The sequence below is a fragment of the Salmo salar genome, chromosome ssa03, assembly GCF_905237065.1.
Source record: "Salmo salar chromosome ssa03, Ssal_v3.1, whole genome shotgun sequence".
NCBI lineage: Eukaryota > Metazoa > Chordata > Actinopteri > Salmoniformes > Salmonidae > Salmo > Salmo salar.
Genome location: NC_059444.1, coordinates 2,378,494 through 2,389,714, shown reverse-complemented (window position 1 = coordinate 2,389,714; position 11,221 = coordinate 2,378,494).

The following is an 11,221-nucleotide window of genomic DNA, read 5'->3' as shown; positions in this document are numbered from 1 at the left end:
ACCATCTTCCCGGCCTTCTTGTTCACTCTCTGTTCACTGCAAAAGCCTGAGACTAGGTTCTAAAGACTTTTGACATCAGAGAGAATAAAGTAGACGGCATCGGTCAAAATTGTGATTTATGACCCTATGTCCGGCTGGGGCGTACATGCCCAAATAAGGGCATCCGGTCAGGACATCCTGGCGGGAAGGTGTCACGTGGTTAGGGTCATATAGTTGCATCCTGTTCTGTCACGTGTTAGAGTGTGTGTTATTTTATATCTATATTGCATCTATTCCTTTGAAGTGGTCATGATGATTGATGTGTAGGGACCTCGTTGAGCTGGGGGGGGGTTCTGTTTGAACATTTCAAAGAGGATGGCCCCCAAACCCCACCTATTTTATTGCTCTTAGGGTTGTTGTCTATGAATTAGGAATGTCCGGGGGGCTATGTGTTGGAGGCAGACGTCTTATAAATACGCCCCAGACACACATGCGGCCCCAGAACACTAAACAAGATTTAAAAAATAAACATGGATTTTGGTAAAGCAGTGATGACCGTAACAACGGAAGCAGGACCGCGGCTGAAACATAGAGAAAAGACCCAGTATAAAGCAACAATATACGATGCGCCAAAAAAAGTGGTTTCTATGTGTGTGTAGAACCCAAATACCGCCCGCAACTGCACTGAAAGATCAAGTGATGATGTCTAATGCACAGCACTGGGGGTATCAGTTTGATTACCCAGCCCATAGAGTGAAACTCTATACCGTAGCCGAAGGTGGAGAATATACAGACCAGACTTTAGCAGTGGACTATGGGGCTGAAGACTGGTCGGTTTTCCGCAAGGTTTTGTGTCCTGAACCGAGAGTTATCACCAAGGGGTATAGCTTGTTCACGGGCTACGAGACCCGTTGGGAAGGTACCCCAGACTCCTCAGGAAGAGTATTTCACAGGGTGAAAATATAGAGAAAGAATGGACTTCCTTGTGGATGCGTGGAGTTCTATGTCAGCAATGAGGAAATCCGCAACCAAAACATTTGTGATGGTGGCCTGACTGCGGATTTCAGGTTGCGCATGCTTATTACTTTTAAAAGTTGGGATCTAATGGAATTGAAAATGTTAGAGTTGTTGGACGTTCTTCTTGTACAGAGCCAACAGTGGCAGAGCATTGTTCGGCTAAGGAAGTGCATAATATATACGAATCCTGAGGATTATGATTCAAAGGAATCCCAAGAAGGGTCATCCTCAGAAGGGTCAGCCCCAAAGAAAACTAAGTACGCGGCTGCGTAAACCACGCCTTGACCCCACCCAAAGGCCTGGTTCTACAATAAAAGGAGGTCCCTTAACCTGTTGGGGATAGGGGGCAGTATTTGCACGGCTGGATAAAAAACGTACCCGATTTAATCTGGTTACTACTCCTGCCCAGTAACTAGAATATGCATATAATTATTGGCTTTGGATAGAAAACACCCTAAAGTTTCTAAAACTGTTTGAATGATGTCTGTGAGTATAACAGAACTCCTATGGCAGGCCAAAACCTGAGAAGATTTCAAGCAGGAAGTGGCCTGTCTGAGAAGTAGTGTTTCATCTTGGCTCTTTTTATTGAAGACTCAGGATCTGTGCAATAACGTGACACTTCCTACGTCTTCCAACGATATCGAGGCAGGCTCTGGCTGAAACACTTTATCGCTTTTGGCAAGTGGCCACTCAGAGTACTATGGGCTTAGGCGCGTGCCCGCTTCGACCGAATGGTTTCTTTTCCTTTGTCTGTTTATCTAAACGCAGATTCCCGGTCGGAATATTATCGCTTTTTTATGAGAAAAATGGCATAAAAATTGATTTTAAACAGTGGTTGACATGCTTCGAAGTACGGTAATGGAATATTTAGAATTCTGTCACGAATTGCGCCATGCTCGTCACCCTTATTTAGCCTTTAGGATAGTGTCTAGAACGCACGAACAAAACGCCGCTGTTTGGATATAACGATGGATTATTTTGGACCAAACCAACATTTGTTATTGAAGTAGAAGTCCTGGGAGTGCATTCTGACGAAGACAACAAAGGTAAGAACATTTTTCTTATAGTAAATCTGACTTTGATGAGTGCTAAACCTACTGGGTGTCTAAATAGCTAGCCCTGTGATGCCGGGCTATCTACTGAGAATATTGCAAAATGTGCTTTCACCGAAAAGCTATTTTAAAATCGGACATATCGAGGAGTTCATAGAGGAGTTCTGTATCTATAATTCTTAATCTCTATGGACTAGGTGGGACGCTAGCGTGCCACCCGTGGTGCACTCCATCAACAGCAGGTGCATTTCAAGAGCGGCAAATTTGAATCCAAATAAATGTCAAAATTCAAATTTTTCAAACATACAACTATTTTACACCCTTTGAAAGATAAACATCTCCTTAATCTAACTACGTTTTACGATTTCAAAAAGGTTTTACGGCGAAAGCATAAATTTAGAGTATGTTAGGACAGTACATTTACAAGAGTTGTGTGTAATGTTTTGTCAAGTCAAAGACAGGGTCACCAAAACCATACAACCAGCTAAAATGATGCACTAACCTTTTACAATCTCCATCAGATGACACTCCTAGGACATTATGTTAGACAATGCATGCATTTTTAGTTCTATCAAGTTCATATTTATATCCAAAAACAGCGTTTTACTATGGCATTGATGTTGAGGAAATCGTTTCCCTCCAATAACCGGCAGTCAAGTCAGCGTCACAAATTAAATAATTAAAATTAGAAAACATTGGTAAAATATTATATTGTCATTTAAAGAATTATAGATTTACATCTCTTGAACGCAATCAACTTGCCAGATTTAAAAATAACCTTACTGGGAAATCACACTTTGCAATAATCTGAGCACTGCGCCCAGAAAAATACGCGTTGCGATACAGACTAGACGTCATGTTGGGGAGATCTAAAATCGAAAATACTATGTAAATAATCCATTACCTTTGATTCTCTTCATCAGATGTCACTTCCAGGTATCACAGGTCCATAACGAATGTAGTTTTGTTCAAAAAAGCTCATCATTTATGTCCAAAAATCTCCGTCTTGTTAGCATATGATCTAAGCCAGCCGGACTTCTCGTCATGAACGAGGGGAAAAAATATATTTACGTTCGTTCAAACATGTCAAACGTTGTATAGCATAAATCATTAGGGCCTTTTTTAACCAGAACATGAATAATATTCAAGGTGGACGAATGCATGCTCTTTTATAACGTATTGGAACGAGGGTACCCAACATGAACTCGCGCGCCAGGTGTCTAATGGGACATCATCGTTCCATGGCTCTTGTTCGGTCAGATCTCCCTCCAGAAGACTCAAAACACTTTGTAAAGGCTGGTGACATCTAGTGGAAGCAATAGGAAGTGCCAAAATATTCCTCAGCCCCTGTGTTTTTCAATGGGATAGGTTTAAAGGTAATACAACACATCAGGTATCCACTTCCTGTCAGAAAATGTCTCAGGGTTTTGCCTGCCAAATGTGTTCTGTTATACTCACAGACACCATTCAAACAGTTTTAGAAACTTTAGAGTGTTTTCTATCCATATATAATAAGTATATGCATATTCTAGTTACTGGGTAGGATTAGTAACCAGATTAAATCGGGTACATTTTTTTTATCCAGACGTGCAAATGCTGCCCCCTAGCCCTAACAGGTTAAAATAATTGTTATGCTTTTTGTGAACATTTATCGTGAGTAATTTAGTAAATTCACCGGCAGTGTTCGGTGGGAATGCTAGTCACATGCTAGTCACATGCTAATGTAAAAAATGGTTTTTGATATAAATATGAACTTGATTGAACAAAACATGCATGTATTGTATAACATAATGTCCTAGGGTTGTCATCTGATGAAGATCATCAAAGGTTAGTGCTACATTTAGCTGTGGTTTGGGTTTATGTGACATTATATGCTAGCTTGAAAAATGGGTGTCTGATTATTTCTGGCTGGGTACTCTGCTGACATAATCTAATGTTTTGCTTTCGTTGTAAAGCCTTTTTGAAATCGGACAGTGTGGTTAGATTAACGAGAGTCTTATCTTTAAAATGGTGTAAAATAGTCATATTTTTGAAAAATTGAAGTAATAGCATATCTAAGGATTTGAATAACGCGCCACAGGATTCAACTGGCTGTTGAGTAGGTGGGACGCAAGCCTAGCCCATAGAGGTTAAAGCCTCCGGTTCTTCATTTCGGCATATACCATGGATATTCCTACAACATACCTGGACTCTGATACGTCATGGGGGCCAGACCCTAAGGACTCTATGCCTCGCAGCCAACCATTCTACTCCCCCCAGCCAAGACCCTCGACACCCCCTACATGTACACAGCCTGAGGATGTGTTTGATGGGGTGGTCAGTACTATTTTTGTGGACACCATCAAGGCCTCTGTAGCCACACTTTTAAACGTGGTGATTGGAGAGTATATACGTGAAAAATGCATCGGTTGTGAGATCAACCACCCCAGCCAGTGCCGGCATCTGTGTTTATACGAGCCCCCAAGATACTACTTCTTCAACCATTTTGAGGAGCTGGTGAAAAGACTGTGGTCCTGCAGGTTTATACCTGCGCTGGTCAGAGCCCTGGAGTCTATGGGTCTTGTGCCGTCTATTCCCAGAGTTTACGGGGTAACCGATGCTTTCCTACATAAACTGAAGGAGGCGATCTACATCCACGAGAAACTCAAAGAAACTCAAAGAAATCCGACACACCCTGGTGGACGACAACAAATACAGGGAAGCTGTGGTGGATGACGTGATGACTTTCTGACTCAACAAAACCCCAGAGACCGAGTGACAATAGCTATTTGTTATTTAGATGTAAAGCAATGGGGAACTATATACATATGTTGTTAGAGAGAATAAATATGTTTTTTCTTTTGAGAGAACTTACAAATGTGATGCATCAAATTATTGAAAATGAAGTGAACAATGTATCATTCTACACAACCCATAATACCTGGGCTAATGTAGAGCGTGTGCTAAAAATGGAGCAAATAATGAATCATGGAAGACATACGGGCGAGAGTCTGCAATGGACACAACTGGTCTCCAGTCTTGGGGATGATTCTGAAGAACTAGAAACAAACTTGTCTAAGATTTTACTTTATTTGTTTGAAACACATTTTAATTGTAACATGTATCATATTTGTTGTTTATATACATATATAGCTGATGTGTGTGTTTTAAAAATTCAGCGACACAAGTCTGTAAATCTAAACCAAATATACAAGGTGTTGCATGCTTGGATCATTGAGAAAACGGGGACAAGTATCCTGCAACGAATCCTAAATTGTCTGTATATGTAATACATGATGTTTGCAAAAATAAAAATAGAAAATGAAAATGAAATGTTGTTATTTGAAAGTGGCTCATTAACGTTATTGTACCTCAGAGAGGCAAGAAGGATGGCGGAGCAGATGTTGAAAAACGTGTATTACACCCCCTCTAACCCTGGGTCTTATGGTGGTAAGGAGCGTTTACAGAGAGCTATAGCCGAAGGAAAAGGTAGCTGGTTAGCAAGTGGATGAGTGGTTAGCAGAGCAGGATGCTTATACTCTGCATAAAGAAATAGTTATTTTTTTCTTCCAAGAAATAAAGCTTATCGTTTTATGAGAAGGAACTACAGAAGGTACAGATGGTTAAAGACCAAGTCTTTCACGTGGAGGAGATTCTAGATCATAAGAGAGAAAAGGGTAAAAAATGGGTGTTGGTCCGTTGGAAAAACTGGCCCCAAAAGTTCAACAGTTGGGTTTTAGAGCAAAATGTGGTGGAGGCGTCGGGGGTTAACTTAAACCCTCATTCATGATAAATACGTCATTCGCGTGTACACAGGAGTGCATCATGGAACACAGCGGCTTCTACCTGACCCTCCCCAGTAATGCGTCTGCACACATATATCGTAAGAACCGAAGTTCGACGGTGACTTTAGTTTAAAAGTGTTGGGGGCTACTCTTTTTATTAAAAAGTGTCTGTATCTCCGGCAGTTCGTCTGGGTCACACACAGGCTTTGATGAAAGGAAATGCCCTCTCCAAATAATTACCATGGAAACCTTTAGCACACCTGTGGGCAGTAGAATCTGCAGTCAAGAAAACCTTTTTCTAGGCCCTTTACCCCGCTACGTGGTTATAGGTTTGGTTGATCACGCCTCTATTACGGGCAGCTTACATAAAAACACATTTAATTTTCAACACTTCAATGCAGAGTATGTAGCTCTCTGTCAGGACGGACGTCAGGCCCCTGCTAAGGCATTCCAGCCGCAATTTAATAACAACATATCTGTGCGAGAATTTTACAATCTATTCCTGGCTACCGGGAGGCATCTAAAAGATCTCTCTTTACCTATTGACAGAAATGATTTTGCAGAGGGTTACACATTGTATGCTTTCAATTTATCCCCTGATGATGACAACTCAGGAAATCTGTCTGTGGTGTCCCAAGGTAACCTCAGGCTGGAAATGCGTTTCCGTACACCTCTACCCTGTACAGTTAGCATGATTGTTTATGCATGATCTGATTCAATCTTGGAAGTGAATGCCCGAAGACAGGTCTTAGTGGATTATTATTATGGATCGTTGAGCAAAGACATGAATACGCAAGAGTTGGAGGGGCTCATGACCCGATTGATTGGAAAACAATTTTATGGAGTGTTGGCTTGTGATGAATTACCTATTGAGAAATGGCCGGAGCGGCCGGCCATGTTTATTGTCAATACCCATCCTAAACACATGCCGGGTGAACATTAGATAGCTGTGATACTAGAAGATGAAAGAGGAAGAAAAATCTCAACTTTTTGGGATTCCTACGGCTTTCCCCCTGGGTTTTCACACTTCCCCAAATCTATTAACCTGTTGGGGCTACAGGTTAGCAATGAACCCCGAGTCAGGATTGCTAACAAGGCTGGAAATTCAAAACATCAAAAATCTAATAATTTCAATTTCTCAAACAATCAACTATTTTACACAATTTAAAAGATAAACATCTCCTTAATCTAACCACATTATTCGATTTTCAAAGAGGCTTTACGGCAAAAGCATAAAGTTAGATTATGTTAGGACAGTACATAGCCACAAAAGTACAAACATCCATTTTCAATTCAAGGTCAGGCGTCACCAAAAGCAGAAACCAGCTAGAATTATGCACTAACCTTTGTCAATCTCTATCAGATGACACTCCTAGGACATTATGTTATACAATACATGAATTTTTTGTTCCATCAAGTTCATATTTATATCCAAAAACAGCATTTTACAGTAGCGTGAAATTCAGATTCTTTTCTTCTCTGAAATGCTTCCGGTGAACATAACATAACAAAATGAATACATTTCATACATAATTTTTATTTTTTCGTACTGGCCCCCCATGGGAATCGAACCCACAACCCTGGCATTGCAAACACCATGCCCTACCAACTGAGCCACAGGGAAGCCTACTACAGCATCAAACAAGTGCAAGATAACCTTTCCACAACATGTGGTCAACACTGTGTATTCTACCTGTCAAAGAGCCCGTGGAGTTTCTTTTGAAGATGTTATGTCTCTTTATAATGATGATTTAAGAAGTAATGATTCTGTTGTAGCTTGTTTTGTTAGAAAATATCAAAAGTGTTCAAATATGTGTCCTTTAAGACCGTGTAATCAAGGTGTATGATCACGTCAAATGTTTCAAGAATGCCACAAATGTTAAATTGCTTAATCTTTCAAATAAAATGTATTGAATTTAATCAGTCGTTCAAAAGTCATTCAAATGTCATTCAAAGTCTAACCACCCCGAGAGATCGGGATTAGGAAAAGGTCCGGAGGACTTCATGGGGTTAAATGAGTCATCATCATCATCCCCTTCATAGCGGGGATGGGTTGTTGGGACATCTTTAGGGGTGCTGTAGCTCACTGAAGGGTTTTGTTTTAAAGCTTGAATCTGTTGACGAAGCTTATGGTTGGGTACCCCCGAGAGGGGAATGTTGAGGATTGCCAGGGCCTTAAGAAACTGACGCCACCCTGGTGGTCTTCTGTCATCAGCAACCTTGTGGGCTGCAGTGGTACTTTTAAGCAAGTCAAGCATATGTGAACCCTTGACAACAGCGCCCTGAAGGATAAACTCTCCTTTGTCATTCCAAGTAGCGGTCCCCTTTGAGTCTTTTAGCTTGTTCATAATGAATCTAACATTGTTCCTGTTACGTGCCGGAACATGTGTCAACATGTCATGAATTACATTATTACATTTACATTTAAGTCATTTAGCAGACGCTCTTATCCAGAGCGACTTACAAATTGGTGCATTCACCTTATAATATCCAGTGGAACAACCACTTTACAATAGTGCATCTAAATCTTTTAAGGGGGGGGGTAGAAGGATTACTTTATCCTATCCCAGGTATTCCTTGAAGAGGTGGGGTTTCAGGTGTCTCCGGAAGGTGGTGATTGACTCCGCTGTCCTGGCGTCGTGAGGGAGCTTGTTCCACCATTGGGGTACCAGAGCAGCGAACAGTTTTGACTGGGCTGAGCGGGAACTGTGCTTCCTCAGAGGTAGGGAGGCGAGCAGGCCAGAGGTGGATGAACGGAGTGCCCTTGTTTGGGTGTAGGGCCTGATCAGAGCCTGAAGGTACGGAGGTGCCGTTCCCCTCACAGCTCCGTAGGCAAGCACCATGGTCTTGTAGCGGATGCGAGCTTCGACTGGAAGCCAGTGGAGAGAGCGGAGGAGCGGGGTGACGTGAGAGAACTTGGGAAGGTTGAACACCAGACGGGCTGCGGCGTTCTGGATGAGTTGTAGGGGTTTAATGGCACAGGCAGGGAGCCCAGCCAACAGCGAGTTGCAATAATCCAGACGGGAGATGACAAGTGCCTGGATTAGGACCTGCGCCGCTTCCTGTGTGAGGCAGGGTCGTACTCTGCGAATGTTGTAGAGCATGAACCTACAGGATCGGGTCACCGCCTTGATGTTGGTGGAGAACGACAGGGTGTTGTCCAGGGTCACGCCAAGGCTCTTAGCACTCTGGGAGGAGGACACAAGGGAGTTGTCAACCGTGATGGCGAGATCATGGAACGGGCAGTCCTTCCCCGGGAGGAAGAGCAGCTCCGTCTTGCCGAGGTTCAGCTTGAGGTGGTGATCCGTCATCCACACTGATATGTCTGCCAGACATGCAGAGATGCGATTCGCCACCTGGTTGTCAGAAGGGGGAAAGGAGAAGATTAATTGTGTGTCATCTGCATAGCAATGATATGAGAGACCATGTGAGGATATGACAGAGCCAAGTGACTTGGTGTATAGCGAGAATAGGAGTGGGCCAAGAACAGAGCCCTGGGGGACACCAGTGGTGAGAGCACGTGGTGCGGAAACAGATTCTCGCCACGCCACCTGGTAGGAGCGACCTGTCAGGTAGGACGCAATCCAAGCGTGGGCGGCGCCGGAGATGCCCAGCTCGGAGAGGGTGGAGAGGAGGATCTGATGGTTCACGGTATCAAAGGCAGCAGATAGGTCTAGAAGGATGAGAGCAGAGGAGAGAGAGTTAGCTTTAGCAGTGCGGAGAGCCTCCGTGACACAGAGAAGAGCAGTCTCAGTTGAATGCCCAGTCTTGAAACCTGACTGATTAGGATCAAGAAGGTCATTCTGAGAGAGATAGCAAGAGAGCTGGCCAAGGACGGCGCGTTCAAGAGTTTTGGAGAGAAAGGAAAGAAGGGATACTGGTCTGTAGTTGTTGACATCGGAGGGATCGAGTGTAGGTTTTTTCAGAAGGGGTGCAACTCTCGCTCTCTTGAAGACGGAAGGGACGTAGCCAGCGGTCAAGGATGAGTTGATGAGCGAGGTGAGGTAGGGGAGAAGGTCTCCGGAAATGCTCTGGAGAAGAGAGGATAGGGTCAAGTGGGCAGGTTGTTGGGCGGCCGGCCGTCACAAGACGCGAGATTTCATCTGGAGAGAGAGGGGAGAAAGAGGTCAAAGCACAGGGTAGGGCACTGTGAGCAGGACCAGCAGTGTCGTTTGACTTAGCAAACGAGGATCGGATGTCGTCAACCTTCTTTTCAAAATGGTTGACGAAGTCATCCGCAGAGAGGGAGGAGGCGGGGGAGGAGGATTCAGGAGGGAGGAGAAGGTAGCAAAGAGCTTCCTAGGGTTAGAGGCAGATGCTTGGAGTTTAGTGGTAGAAAGTGGCTTTAGCAGCAGAGACAGAAGAGGAAAATGTAGAGAGGAGGGAGTGAAAGGATGCCAGGTCCGCAGGGAGGCGAGTTTTCCTCCATTTCCGCTCGGCTGCCCGGAGCCCTGTTCTGTGAGCTCGCAGTGAGTCGTCGAGCCACGGAGCAGGAGGGGAGGACCGAGCCGGCCTGGAGGATAGGGGACAGAGGAAATCAAAGGATGCAGAGAGGGAGGAGAGGAGGGTTGAGGAGGCAGAATCAGGAGATAGGTTGGAGAAGGTTTGAGCAGAGGGAAGAGATGATAGGATGGAAGAGGAGAGAGTAGCGGGAGAGAGAGAGCGAAGGTTGGGACGGCGCAATACCATCCGAGTAGGGGTAGAGTGAGAAGTGTTGGATGAGAGCGAGAGGGAAAAGGATACAAGGTAGTGGTCGGAGACTTGGAGGGGAGTTGCAATGAGATTAGTGGAAGAACAGCATCTAGTAAAGATGAGGTCAAGCGTATTGCCTGCCTTGTGAGTAGGGGGGGAAGGTGAGAGGGTGAGGTCGAAAGAGGAGAGGAGTGGAAAGAAGGAGGCAGAGAGGAATGAGTCGAAGGTAGACGTGGGGAGGTTAAAGTCACCCAGAACTGTGAGAGGTGAGCCATCCTCAGGAAAGGAACTTATCAAGGCGTCAAGCTCATTGATGAACTCTCCAAGGGAACCTCGAGGGCGATAAATGATAAGGATGTTAAGCTTGAAAGGGCTGGTAACTGTGACAGCATGGAATTCAAATGAGGAGATAGACAGATGGGTCAGGGGAGAAAGAGAGAATGTCCACTTGGGAGAGATGAGGATTCCAGTGCCACCACCCCGCTGGCTCGATGCTCTAGGGGTATGCGAGAACACGTAGTCAGACGAGGAGAGAGCAGTAGGAGTAGCAGTGTTATCTGTGGTAATCCATGTTTCCGTCAGCGCCAGGAAGTCTAGGGACTGGAGGGTAGCATAGGCTGAGATGAACTCAGCCTTGTTGGCCGCAGACCGGCAGTTCCAGAGGCTGCCGGAGACCTGGAACTCCACGTGGGTCGTGCGCGCTGGGACCACCAGGTT